At 36.1% G+C, this 15531-nt stretch overlaps 1 protein-coding gene across 1 annotated transcript in view; it reads right to left on the minus strand.

Moving 5' to 3' along the window:
* LOC145662561 (heme-binding protein 1-like) overlaps positions 1-13481 on the minus strand; it is a 113915-nt gene extending 100434 nt beyond the window's left edge. The window contains exons 1-2 of the mRNA XM_081728243.1: positions 13405-13481; positions 315-2515 (exon numbers count right to left, since the gene is read on the minus strand). The gene's annotated coding sequence lies outside the window, so the exon portion shown is untranslated. The remainder of the gene's footprint in view (positions 1-314; positions 2516-13404) is intronic.
* Between the last annotated feature and the right edge of the window lie 2050 nt (positions 13482-15531).

A 15531-nucleotide genomic window follows, 5' to 3' on the forward strand; every position in this document is an offset into this window, starting at 1 on the left:
TTGCAACATGTGATTTAGAGAAGCAGAATGTGGTTTTATATCATAATTTGTAATAGAAACTAAGATGTACATCATCTTTGATAAATGGTTGCACCATCCTTGTGTGGAAGGGACTTCTTTGATGCACAGTCAGAATACAAGTGGTCTTAAAAAAAAGGGAAGTGAGTTCCTTCATGTATATGAACTTACACAGAACTTTATTAAATAAAAGTATACTCAGATATCGTAAAAATGGTTTGCATTTGAACTCATTTCAAATCCTTTATCCTAACACTTTGAACAAGCTATTGAGAAATTGAAGGCAAATTACTTACGTCGGTGGGATTGTCGGAGGAGGTGTCGTTGGTTGATAATCTTCTTCCCACTGGAACACGGCTGGAAATCTTTCTTTGAGATCAGATGTATCTTCTACCTTCTTCTTCTTGGTCGTGCTAAACTTCCGTTGAGTGTCCTTCACAGGTGAAATCGTCGGCTGAACTAGATTGCCGGGAGAGTCCTGACCAGATCCTTCTAATTCATGTGCTGTTTGTGAACTACTACTCAGGGCCGGCGAGAGCGGTCGCGGGCCCCGGGGCTGAGCAATACCGGGCCCCTTACATGTTTCCTTATGACTTTTTACGTACTTACCACTTTGGACGGAAATAAACTAAAATGAACATTAAGACTTATTTTGAACTCTTCATTAGACCATTAATGCGTTTAATTTACATGTTAAACAGTATTGCTATATCTCCAAATAAATGAATAATAAGAACTCTGAACCTAACCTATGTTCACTGTTCGCTTAAAAAAACTTCATTAATTCACTATTTATGATTTTGTTTAGACCCTATACTTGTTGGTTCTAAGATTTTTGAAGGCTTCAAAACTAAAATGAATAAAAAATATATATATTTAAAACAATGGCATCAAAATACAGAAAAAAAGTAACTTATCTATTTGTAATAGCAAAAGTTCTCCTCCAATGCTCAATCAAATGATCAAAACAAAAGAATTTGTGAATGAAATACAAAAAGAACGTATTAAATAGTTAATAAAAGTTGAGAAAGTAAATGTTCTCAACCATCCAACCTACCCTGTACTATGAATATCTTTGCACAAATTGTTGCTATAAATAATTATATAGAAGTAAGCTATGCAGTTAGTCTTCCTTAACTAAAGACATGAGGCATTAGGCCTAATTTAGTTATTTCAATGAAATAGGGTCTATTGCTCAAATTAACTATAGTGTGATTAATAATGTGATATTAATAGTAATTATCTGTAGGAGAAATTTATTATATGTATTACTACTAGACAACTGTTACAGTTACAATGTATCCTTTTCTACGAATAGTCAAAACAAAATTCCCTTTCTGGCTTTTTTTCAGGGCGAATTCATCAATGATAGCATCCAGGTTGGTACACTTGATAATTTCTGTCTCCACTGTCAACAAGCCTAAGCTTGATAATCTGTCTTGACACATTATAGAGAGTAAAACATTTTTTACTCTATTTAACAGAGAGAAAGAGCGCTCTGCACTAGCAACGGTAGCAGGGATTGTGGCGAATATACGAAGGACCACTGTCAGATTTGGAAATAAAGTTTCTAGATTCAAAGTTTGATGTTATTTAGGAGATCCCATGGTGAAAGCGTTTTCTCACCAAAATTGGCCGAATATATTAATTTCAGGCTATGCAGTTCATCAGAAAGATCATCTCCTAAATCTTTTGGGTATCGTTGGACTAATGCAGCTGCTTGTTCTTGGATCTGGTCACCTGTCATTTCTTTGCAACACCACAGTACATAAAAATTGTTTCACAAAGAGCGCACTGAGTAAAAATATACAACATTTAGTAATTCTTTATCCTCGGCCGCCGGGCCCCCTTTGGGGCCCCGGGCCCCAGGGCTCTGGCCCCTCCTGCCCTCCCCTCTCGCCGGCCCTGCTACTACTTGATGTATCTGGAACTAAAGGACTTGCAGAGTCGAAATCTGCTTTGTCACTTACGTAAACTTGTCGCGGACCTACTAGTAGAGACGTTGTGTTTAAGCGACTGGCAGCTGATAATTTTCTAGGAATAAATATAGCTTTCTTTTTCAATTTTGAGTGAGACCCTGCCGAAGAACCAGTCTTCCGAGCAACACTTTTTGAATCACTGCCAATGTTCTCACGCATCAGCTCTCCTAAATCTTCATCAAAACCATCAAATAAGTCGTTTATAACAGGAACCGGAATTTCAGTGGAATGTGACTTTGAAACTGACTCGTTTTTAAATGTAAAGTTGTCATTTATATCGTCCATCATTTCTGTAGTTTGAGATAGGAATCCATTATCTTCGTTGTTATCTGGTGCCCTCGTGACATGTAATTCCGAATTGCCTCCAACTAAAAATTGGTCTTTGCTCTCAATTTGCGTGTCGTTATTGGCAGGGATTGAAACTTTTTCTTCAGAAATCGGCAACTTCATCCACACAATTAAACAAAGAAGTAGCAGGACTTCCATTCTCATGTTTCAGGTCGAGGAGAAAAGTATTTCTGAAAAATAATAAAACCTCGTTGAAAGCTACCAAATCAAAAACAACAACATTCAAGAGTATACTAAAACCTACTATTATCTTTTATAACTGTTCACTAAAACTTCTTTGTAGTAAAATACATTCCTCTAGAGAGACAAATGAAAGAATCCATACGGGTTTGAATTATCATTAGAGTCTTATAAGTAGCTATTCGTAAATTGGAATTCGTATAAAATTGTTGCGGCAACATGGGTATTAGTATTGTAATACAGAATAATGACGCCCAGGACCATAAATGGCATAACAGCAAGATTTATCTTGGTAAAGAAGTATAAGCCTCAAATTCATATGATCCGCCCCTCACATAGCATGAACATAAAGGTGAGCCATCGAAAGTTGTACAAATGCTATCTTGCAGAGCACAGGTGGCAGTTTGTAATACTAGTCTGGACGCTGCATGGATGTATATGCGGAATGAGATAAAAGGAGGTCCACTGTCTCCGTAATTCCAGAGGCCGTTTGAGCAAGTACGTGAATGTACCAGAAGTTTTCGAGCTTGTTTATGGCTGTTATTAGAATTTGTTTTAATGGTAAACTTACGTTAAGCATAGCGGACAAGAATGATTAAATATATTCACCTTATTACCAGATGAACATTTTGAAGCCATTATAGATCCACATATATGGTAGCGACACATCTCGTGTTGTGATTCACCAGGACAAGACGTCCAGACATACAGTGAAATCTACGGTGACGCAAATAGAGAGGATGTTGCGCCCCTATGAATGTTTGTAGGTTCCCTTGCAGAATCGAAACGAGCGTTCAATCGTCAATAACCATGCATATTCGACGGTCTTTCTAAAGTTTGTCACGAGAAATGGAGCAGATTTGATCAAACTATACTTCAACGCAGTCACGTTCATTATAAAAAGGGGATGCCCTACGATAGCTGACAGACAGGATTTGCACATCAAGATCGACCATAACTGCTGTGGTCGTTACGGTATTTCTTAACTGATAAATATGCAAAATTCGTTACCGTAAGCCTGATACAACTTCTCCAATAAAACCAAAGTTACTGGTATTTTAAGTAGCAAGAAAAAAGAATATATATGAAAAATAGTATCTTTGGTCCGAGCAGATGGCAAAGAACCACTGCTGATGTGTTACAGGCATTCATAAGGTGTTATGCGAAATTTGTTCTTTTCATAGATTATACGTATGCTCCCGATTTTTACATATTCTTTATCTCAGTATTTGCCTGACAAGGAGACTTACGAAAGTGTAACTCACCGATTTGAATGAAACTTTACATACTTGTAGAACATCGAAAAATAATCGAACGTATTTTTTTATTTCGACAATGGGGCCGGTTTAACGGTAGAAACCACCCTTTGAACGTTACTGGTGGTCTCCAAGCATAGACAGAAACAATCATTTAATATAGAGGAAAACATATTACCAGGATTTTCCTTAGGACAGCTGATTCAGAATCTGACGTCAAAGTTACAAAATTCAAAATGGCGGATCCAATATGGTGATTACAATTACGAAAAGTCTTTTGGTTTGAAGTGCTCTACAGTTAGCCAAGAACAATCACAGTTGGCAGAGGTTACTGCGAGAAGATTGCAGACCAATTTGAAATCCCTTTCTGTACTTATTTTAACGGGATGCTTGATTAAAGTTCATCTCTGCACCTCTCACTATTCGGGGTGCTTCTTTACAGTGAGTATTCTTGCCTCTCACTATTCGGAGTGCCTATTTATAGTGAGTCCCCACGCCTCTCATTCGGACCTGTGCTAAGGTCAACTAGTTTGAATACACCATGCAATTCAAAAGAAACGGCCGGAACTAGTCAACAGAAAGGATGTCGTATAGCACACTGACAACACAAGACCACACATGTCTTTAACGACCCGTCAGATGTTACGGAAATTCGTCTGGGAGGTTTAATTGCAAATAAAATGGTACATATGTGGTTACATAATGTTATTTTAAATGATAATAAGTGACTTCTCAATCTTTACCTCCAAATGCTCAATATTTTTAGACAATCTGATATTATCAAATCCTAACTTATGTATACTCGATATTACTCTTAGTTTTCTACTACGGACTGTGCCGTATTCGTTACTGTGTTAAGTTGATAGATTAGTTAATTAATTGGGATTTAATGTCCATTTTCAGTACTGTTTTTATATAACAATAACCTTTAAATTGGAATACAAAACAGTATTATATTCGAGTTAAACATCTTCCTCCCGCAATATACGATAGTAAATATTTCTTCATTATTTCCTCAAAAGTTAGGGTTTCTACCATTTCAAAATGCATAAGAACATACAAATGACTATTCTGTTTATTAAGAGAGGATCATAGACTGCTTTTATGCTACGAATCAGAGGATATTAATCATAGGTTTACGTCACTTTCATCAGCAACCCTATCTGAGACATGGACCCACAATTCAACATGAGATCCGAACCACATGAGCTCCTACCGAGAATTGAAACCTGATGCTTCGAGCTAGAGAGGATAATAAGGGAATAGTGAACATACTTGTATACCTCAACTCGTATGATGTTTCCTAATCGAATTTGAAAGGAAAGAAGTTGCCAAAAGGTTATTCAAAGAAATGTTCTCAATCTCCTGGTTTGATTAGGTGCATAGAAAGAAGAAAAAACTTGACCTACTCCAGGACTTGAACACATACGTAATTAACGAACTATTCACTCAAATCATTCAACCGTATCACACGTTATCTAAAGTCTGATTTGTGTAAGTGGTTTCTGTTCCACAGCAGGATTTGCTTACCATCAGATACGACTGACATTACAGCTAATAATTAGAAGCTACATTTTTACAATATATAAATGTATTTTTCACACAGGTCACATTTTTGTACTTCGCAATAATCGGTGTGAAACAGGTTGAATCTGTGAAATCATGGAGTTGGAACGATCATCAATAATAATAAAGCAATAATAGAATTATAATAATAGATTATAATTATTAGTAATTACATAAACATTAAAATTTTATAAGAAGATTAACTAACTCAACTAACGATCCGTAACTAACAGAGGCGTAAGAGACCCGGGTTCGATTCCCGGCGGGAACTCATATGGTTCGGATTCCACGTTAATCAGTAGATCCACGTCTCATATAGGCTTGCTGCTGAACGGGACGTTGAACTCAAATCAACTCAACTCTAACCGTGCGACGTAAAACTCAGAGATTTCATTTTCAATTCAACTCTTCATGCAGGCCTTAGTGACTCGTCTAAACTTACATGAAAGATTTTTAACTAACTAATAGTTTTTTGTGCCATACGAAGTAAGTGAACGTCGTAAGTAAATGGTTAAGACATTGCATTTTTATCAAGGCTGCCCGGGTTCGAATCCCCACAGGCTCTAACGTTTTACGTACTCTAATTTCAATTCAAATCCTCACTAAATGTGATAATCAAGATCTTCTGTGGAGAAGGAAGGTGTATTAGAATTACAAAAATGACGAGGAGCTAGAGTAGGTTCATGAATATGGACAAAGATTTTACAAACCTATTTCCTTCATTTGTTCCAAAATTGATATTTTCAGTTAATTTCAACCACTTTCTAAGTCATGTATAACCAGTGTTTTCTATTCTTTCTTATCACATGCATTACACGCACACGCTACGAATTATAACATCATTTTTACATAGCATTCAATGAACAACAGGCTCCAAACGATTGAGATAAAATGGAGAAAAGCATAGACTCTACAGCAAAAGTCTTTTTCAGTGTTCCACAGGGTTACCAAATGTCGTCTCTTGGTTGAAATATTTGATGTAAGTCGGGTTGGACCAGATTCTTTAGCGGACCCGACCTATAGAGTAAAAGCAGGTAGATACTTTTGCTGTTGGATGTACAATATTTCTTAAAATTCATTTAAACTTATTCTTAAAGGCTTTATAGTGAAAATAATGTGTGTCATATAAATTATAGACTTATAGGCCTTCTGGATGGCACAACATTTATTTAAATTGTAAAATTTTGCGACACAGCGATTGGGAAAGCCTGATATAGACCATTCGGGAGGAAGAGTAACAATCCATAGTGGATTAGATGCAGTGCCGGATTTACGTATAAACTAACCAAGCTACAGCTTAGGGCCCACTCTCTTGGAGGGTCCCACAAATTTAAAGAAACAAAGTGGCTGTAATGTAATTTCCAAATAATGAGCAAAAGCAAATAAGATAAAACGCATACAACAACGGTATTTTGTACTGTTATGTAATGGACTCTTATGAAGCAAGTAATCAGGCCTCACTTATAATGGGACCCTATTTCTCAGCCCTTCTTATAAGGGAAACCCTGCTTTCCAGTCCTGTTTATAATGGGGTCCCCGTTTCCCAACCTTGCTTATGAGGTCCCTATTTCCCAGTCCTGCTTTAATGGGTCCCCTGTTTGGAACCGAAATTAGAAATAAAGGATCAGGTGTCTCATCTTATCTTTCTAAAATAATATGTGATGAATTCATCCCAATGATAGCACTGAAAATAAGAGAAGCAATGTTCGATTATTTAAAAAGTACAGAATATTTCGGTTTATCTGTATATTCCACTCCTGACCTGTTCCATATTGATAAGCTTACTGCTATTGTAAAGTATATCTCACCAGATGGACTCCCTTGTGAACATTTTCTTACTTTCCTAGAGAGGGGTAGCCACACAGGACAAAGTATGGCTAACAAGGAACCCCTCTGAGTGCGAGGTCGGGAAGGCAAGAAATCGTTGGTGGCCTTAAAAGTCCCTTCACATCAAATAACCGTATACAAAATATTAGCTGCTAATGGCCACCACAGGAGGAACCAGGGGGGGCTTTATCAAAGACAGACGCATGTGATGCAATTTCAGGAGAACGTGATGCACACGAGGGAGGTGGAAGGAATGTGAATCTTTGGAAATGAATAGACAAGGCAAAAATAAGGAATACGTATTTCATGGAAAAAGCTGAACAACGACAGGGGTCGGGGGCATAAGCCCCGAAAGTGCTGCATGCGGGTCCAAATATAGAAATACCGTCAGGCCACAATAATGAACGAAGTCGCGTAAAGACAGTCACAGTTTGGTGCAAAATCCAAACTCTTACGAAACATACGTTTTGCAAGTCTCAAAGTGTCCATCTGTCACGTTGAAGAAATGGTCCAAACACACTGGCACCTTGCACTACGAGCAACGAATAAAAAACGATGAGCCACAATAGCGACAGAATGTAATCTCGCTTAGATCAAATGCAAACTCCTTTGGAGTTATTAAGCATTCAGGACGAGCACATTGGTAGCCACTTCTATGAATTGCGTACAGAATCATATTTGTATATCGTGGTGAACAGAACTGATGAAAGGTGATTGCATGCAGTTGAACCCGATTGAAACCCATAACATTGTATGTCACTATCATGACCATCGTGTAGTTCGTCCCGAGCCTCTTTAAATCGCATGAACACCAGTTATCGTAACAATCTTGCTTTATCCTTCTGTGAACACGAAATCTGTTCATATTTTTTTTTTTTTTTTTATGACGTGGATGTTCGCTCATATAGGCGTTTCCGCCGTTTACTTTGTGGGGAGGGGATAGTGGCATCTGATGTTGCTGATGACGATCCCGCCTCAATATCTGTTGCTGTATCACTGTCCCTATTATATGCCTCGTCTTCATGTGCCTCCAGCTCTACGTTGTCGTCACAGTCCGGAGTATTTGCTATATGCAATCAACTGTATCGTCCTGTAAAAATGTGAGAATTTCATTAGCCACTTCCTTTTCCTTATCGGATATCTCTTCTGTTCTTGGCACGCAAAATATCAACTTTGGCAACTGTAAATCCGGAAGTAAATCGAATGTGAATCACTTCCGGGGCTTATTCCCCCCGGCCCTACCGTTCTCTAGCTTTTTCCATGAAATACGTATTCCTTATCTTTACCATGTCTATTCATTTCTAAAGATTCATTCCTTCCATATCCCTCGTGTCCATCACGTCCTCCTGAAATTGAATCACATGCGTCTGTCTTTGATAAAGCCCCCTGGTTCCCCCCTGTGGTGGCCATTAGCAGCTAATATTTTGTATACGGTTATTTGATGGGAAGGGGCTTTTAATGCCACCAATGATTTCTTGCTTTCCCGATCTCGCACTCAGAGGGGTTCCTTGTAAGATGGTGATAATAATCTTACAAATGAATGCAAAATTGATTTTAGTAAGTGTTGAGGCCAGTCATATGATAAAACTGCCAATATATCATGAAAATACAAGGGTATACAAGAAATAAAATTGAAGATTAATAAGTATGCTATACATTCCATGTGCAGGTCATTCCTTAAATCTTGTTGATAGAGCAGCAATTAACTGTTGTTTAGATACAGTAAACTTTTTTGGGGGGGGATTATTAAAAAAATGTATGTAATTTCTATTCATCATCTACATATACATCGTCGGTGCTGTTGGCATTCTTCAAAGATGATTCAAAAGTTCCAAAGTCTTCGTCAAAGCTCATTCAAGGCCCACAAATGCAATACTTGACAGTTATGATAAAATAATTTCTGCATTGCATCAGCTTTATATTGATACAATAGAGAACGATGAAACAAGAAATCAAGCCAGAAACTTTTGGAATAAAATGGAGAAGTTTGAATTTATGGTAAATTATACGTTTGGAGTTATTTGCTGGATGAATTTCACAAAGTTAGTCAATCACTTCGAGACTTCAAAATTAGCCTTGGTGTATGCAGTAAATTGTATCGTTCATTTTCGGATTTTGTTAGATTCCAGAGATCTTTTCGACCATTTAGAAGAACAGACAAAAAATTAAATTACCTGATGTTGACAAGAAAAGCAGATCTAGAAAAAGGAATATAATTGACGATGAACATGATGCTGTAGAGAACCTTGAGCCAAGAAACAACTTCAGAATCGAAGCATTTGTACCTGTGATAGATGCAATAGAATCTAATTTGGCACAAAGGGCATCAATACTGGTAAAAAGTTTTCATTCTTAACAAAACTAGATACGACAGAACAAGAAATTCGTGAAGGAGTCAATACTTTAAGCCAAACATATCCTAAAGATGTGGACATGAACGTTGTTGGAGAAGTCAAACGTGTTTTATCAATGTGTTAGACAAAGTCAAAGTCACGCACATGAAAATCTGACACATCCGGACGTGTATCAAGTAATATTTAATGACCGTGTCCAATCAGCATTTCCCAATGTAGAAGTAATTCTAAGAATGATAATTTCCTTTGTGATTATTTCAAATTGCCGCGGTAAAAGATCTCAGCCAAAGAGAGTAAAGTTAATTTAGAACAATGTTTTATGACAAAGTTATGTAACTTCAGCTTCATGTGCATAGAAAGTGAAAAGTTTGATGATATAATCAATGACTTTGTTTCGACAAAGAGAAGAAGAAAAGTGTTTTAATGTAGGTAATGTTTGTTCATTCTTTGCATACCCAGTATGTAACGAATCATGATAAAATTATACAGTTAGTTGAATGAGTATTGGGTAGATAGTAATATAAGTAGTCACATTAAATATTTTTGTTATTGATATTTTATATGAATATGAAATACATATTACTAGAAATACCGTCTTTTACACCAGCTAAGTTAGTGTAAGAGGTTATAAAGTTCTGCTATCCCAATAAGTAGTGTGGACTAATATGATCATATGGATATTATATAAATACCGTCACAGATTTGTTTCTCTTAGGGGTAGAAAGTGGAAACATTGCGTTTAAGCTGTTGGAAGTAAACTTTGGAAGTTAACGTTTCGAAGCACATGTCTCGCAACAACATATGTTTATTAAATTTTACAGAATAAATTTCTGAAATCGGGCCCATCAATTTGACTTACCCTGGATAATGATTTTGGGTAACACCTCTTATTTCATGTTTTCATGTTAGAGCAATCTTCCAGAGACTAGATTATAAATCTGTATTTTGTGTTTCTAAAGAATTTTCAATGTGTTGTAAATGTAAAATTATAAAATACTGTAAGTTGATCAATATGAAGTTAATTAACTTAATTGGATACCTATTAGGTCCATAAAGTACTATATAGCATATTTTAAAACCTCCAAAATGGCGACATTTTGTCGCTGAAAAAGAAAGCTAGGTATGTAAAGGCCCCATCACTTTCAATAGCTTAATGCCCCATCAAACCTAAATCCGGCACGGGTTAAATTACTACAAGTGACAATCAATTGAGAAGCTTTGTTTCTAATCGTGCTGATACCTTTTGCGTCCCCTAAACGAAAGGATTATTATTATTATTATTATTATTATTATTATTATTATTATTATTATTATTATTATTATTATTATTATTATTATTATTATTATTATTATTATTATTGAAGCTGACCATGCACTTTCCTTGAGGCGCTTAAAAAGTAAGCATGTTGCTTGATGTCGAAATGGGAGTAGAACAAAACCACCAATTAAATTGGAGCATATTCATGTCATTGTATTGCAAAACACTTTTTCGCAATAATCTTCGTAAAAAATATTCGATTTTCATACAAAATATCTCATATTATCTTTAAAGGTTCCCAACCGTTTACACTCCTTTGACTTTGTCTGCCAAAGATAAGGGGTTAAAAGCAAAGGAAAGTTGCAAATTTCCAGACATACAGAAGGTATGAATAACTGTAATGTGTTGATTCTTTCCACCGGTGATCCAACTCTGTACCCCGTGCACCAAAGGCACGCTACACCAGCGAAGAGGGGGGAGCTTCTACCATTCCATTTAAGTTTCATTTTTGTCTGTTATTGTTCGTCTGTCCCCCTGTTGTCTGCCTGTTCAACAGGTAGTTTGATAATTTTAATCCAATTTAAGTAAAACTTCGTATAACTCTTCTTTCAAGCTTAGGAAATAAGATTGAAATTCGTGAAGATTAAGAACAAAGGAAGTGTTAGCTCATAAAAACAATATGAAAACAGAACCACCTTTCGCGCTAACTTCTGTTAAGTTTATTTAATTTTCATCCAATGTGCCGAATTTTGGTTTTAAAACTTGCCAATCATCTCTATTGATTGGAGCTGAAGGATAAGGGAATAAATTCAAACCGAAATGGAAAATTTCCGCAGATTCATAATGCAGGAATAAAATAATTTCCCAGGATAACTTTCTAAATCAACGATTTTGATTCAAAGTGTCCTCAAATTGTTTTTAAGCCTTCCCTCCTCGGTGCGAAGAGATCACTGACGGATATGGGGTGAATTTGCTTCGTCCATAGAAATACGTTGAGCAGTAAATATCGTGCAAAAATATAGGTTTTTCATTAAATATAGCACGTGTTTCTTTGAGATTCCTTCCTAAGGAATTTGCTTTACTTTAAAAACAAAAATCTCGTATGTTTACTCTGTTTACTCTGTTTGGTGCTCCGGGAGACACCAAATCACAACTACTCGATGGATCAGCAACAATTTTGGCCAGGGCGTAGCGGGTCAAAAGTTAGGAACCGAGTGATTGATGAAAGTGATTTATCCAATTGTCCAAACATATGGAGAAAAATAGGTTTCTCCTTGTACTCTTATCCCGGTCGTATATGCAACCCAGTATACTCTCCGTATATGTGGGTTGCATAACTAGACGGTTATAAATCGTAGCATGAGGAACGTATCTCCAAAAATGCGGTTTTTGTTTTCTTCATGTTTGGACATAATTTTGAAAGCCCCACTTGGTGTAAATGGAACGTAACGCCATCTGTTCTCAATGCAGCTCAATTACCATCTTATTAACAACATATCTTTCTAAGAAAATAATGTTTTTGTTCTCTCGCTTGTAAATCTACGAAAATGGAGTTACGTTCCTCTGGTTCTCATGCGACGAAATGTAATAATGGAGTGTCAGACAGAACCAAATTTCTTCATGTGGTGTACACTGTTTCACTGTTACTTATTATTGCTTGGAACTTAAATTATTCAAAAGGAAGGGAGCATGTTTATCTCTCTTTAAAAGATGCGCCTTACAATAATCTTCGTAATATAAAAATAAAATATATCGTGAGACATAGAATGTTCTCTGTTGTGATTTCTCAATATGGATTATTCATTGTACCCAGTTAAGGGAAAGAGTTTGAATTTGCCTCCAACAAGAAAGGAAACATCTTTATCGATATCCTTCCTAGAAAATATTCGCGTTTTATGAAATATGAATATTTGTCTTCTTTAATATTTCTCAGTGGAGACTATTATTTGAAGTGAACATCTGGAAAATGGGTGAGTTCACTCCCGTCTTTTAGGAAGATTTTCAGGGTAACTTTCATATATTAAAAAAAAAATCATTAAATATTGAGTGCGTTTCCGTTTAGGCTTTGGAATTACTCCTACTGGTTGCAGTTAGAAACGATCAGCACTAAAGTGGTTATATCTTTCGACTTAATAATAATGTTCTGTAAATTCATATTTGATTCTACCCAGATTTATGTGACTAATATTATGCCTCAATAGATCGATATCTATATGTTTTATTCTTTCACGGGGATTATATTCTACCCAATTGTTTGGGTGTCAAGAGTTTTTCGTACATAGCAGTATTCGCTTCTTACCGACATCAATTCTTGTTCTTCAGATATTACTTTTTTCTTTCTTTGCTTTAAAGCTACTTATGACAGAGGAATCTGAGTACATCCTCTAGGTACATGTATTAATGTGGAATCTGAGTACATGTACTCAACAATCTAATCATAAACAACACAACTCTTAAGTTACTCTTTATCTGATATTCCGGATGACCACTACAATAACGTTAGAAGCTATAACCTGCAATGTTGCTTAGTAAATTAGCATAGTTTGTTAGCAAAGTACAAGGAAAACTTGTGTCATTTACATGCTAATCAAAGAATAAATTAATTTGGCCTGACTTACCACTTTTGCTTTCAATGACAACCCGTGACTGTGTGTTGAGTGTTTGTAGGATGCCGTCAAGCAAAAGGAACTCACAGTTGCCTCTCTCAGAGAGTCTCACATGGAAACTCCCCTCCCTTCTAGAATCCCTTCTGTCACAACATTCGCCGCCTTAAAAATGTCAACTAATAAAACTGCAACAGCCTCGTCCCTCCCTACGTGTTGCTAAAGCGGGAAAGACTCATTAGAGAATATGTTCGAATAGCAAGAAGAATGTAGACTCTTTCCTCGCCACTATTGCCTATCGAAATTTAATATCAACATGTTAAAAATTTCTATAAACACTTACGAACGATTCAATCTGATTTCACAATGTACTGTATGCGATTTTATATTTGCATGTATGTCCATCAATCGTGTAACATAAAGAATAAAACATCCAGATATCGATCTATTAAGGCATAATATCAGTCACATAATTTGACATCTATTTTTGTCAATTTCTTTTAGCTACGTAAAATTATTTCTAAAATGAGCAATAGGAGCAGGTAGGAAATTTAGCAAATATTACAGTCATACCTATACGGTAACAAACTTAGTGTCTAATTTTAACCTTTTCATTCTTGACTTAAAATCCAAACTCTCAGTTTCATTCTAAGTAGCTCATACATCATTGAGCTCTAATCAAAACTGAATAAAGAATTAATTAATTGGCATCGCCCCTTCATTTGATTTCCACAATGCTATCGTGCCGAGGTAATTTGGAAACAATCAAAAAACAAATTATCAAGAAAAAAATCAAACTGTAAATGACAAGACGTAGGCCTACGTGAATGGAGCTAATGTTTCTTAAGTATTTAATGACTTGTTAAATACCGCTACACATGTTGTCGTATTTAAATTGCTACGAAAGCAAGTGAACGGTGTTGGGATTCATCTTTACATTTTTTGCATAAATTTTGAAGTCCCTTAGGGTACACATTTTAATTAAATTGACATAATAAAATCTCAGTTCAAGGTAAATACTAACCCTATTCAACAGTTCAGCCGTTTTCCCGTGATGCAAACACGAACAATATTACTTTCATTTTTATTTATACAGATTTCAAGTCCACACAGACCTTCGTGAAAATTGGGGTAACACCAATATATATATATATATATATATAAATGAAAGTGACTATGTTTGTGACTCAATAACTCTTGAATCATCCGACCGATCTCGATCAGATTTTCAGCATAGATGAGGTTTGGGCCTGGAATGCTTTTTTATCATTGCACTTTGACGGGACAACTTAGGGGAGGAGGAAAGGGAGGTATTTAAAAATGATCCAAAATGACCGTTATTAGTGTCGAATGCATAGTCTTCGGGGTTGCTGAAATGAACAGTGGCACTTCCAATCCAAATTCACCCCCATAACTTGGGGAAGGGGATATATATATATATATATAAATTTGTGTGTGTGTGAAGTCGAAAAAGACCCATATTAGTGTCGAATTCATAGTTTTTGGTGTTCATAAGTTGATTGCCTTTTATGTGCTTTTTGTATCCAAAATGAAACGTATTCTCCCCATGCGAAGAATGGGCATTCTGCCAGTATTGTATAAATATGTAATAACACTGGGATTCTGAAGAAATGCAATATCACTCTCTGTGAAATAAAGTGGAAGAAAATTACCGTATATATTAATTGTTGAAACACATTTGGTAAGTCTTCTTTCCGTAGTTGCAAGCGACAAAAGTTTATTTTTTACTGATATGCGCTCTGTCAGAGCTGCCGCAGATTGTTTGCCTTTTACAGAAAAACAAAAGCATATAACAGTGTCGCGTATATATCACGTGAAGGGAATTGTATGGTGTGATATTTTCTTAATTGGACAATATTAAAACTTGAAGTAGTAATAGATTTCTAGATTCTGGTTTTATTAGAGATATTAGAGTGGAGCTGGAATATATTCTTGGGACGCTTAATTGATTACACTCGCTATCTATTAGAGTTTTTGTTCTCTAGTGATCAACGTGAAAACTGGAAATGCTTGATTTCTACCAATTCCGTTTTGAATACCACCTCTGTCAGGTCCCTGTATTCTTAATTCTTGACCCTCTACATAGTGGTCAATATTGATAATGACCCATCAATATTTTTT

The sequence above is a fragment of the Thermobia domestica genome, chromosome 10 (genome assembly GCF_964235325.1).
Source record: "Thermobia domestica chromosome 10, izTheDome1.hap1.1, whole genome shotgun sequence".
Taxonomy (NCBI): Eukaryota; Metazoa; Arthropoda; class Insecta; order Zygentoma; family Lepismatidae; genus Thermobia; species Thermobia domestica.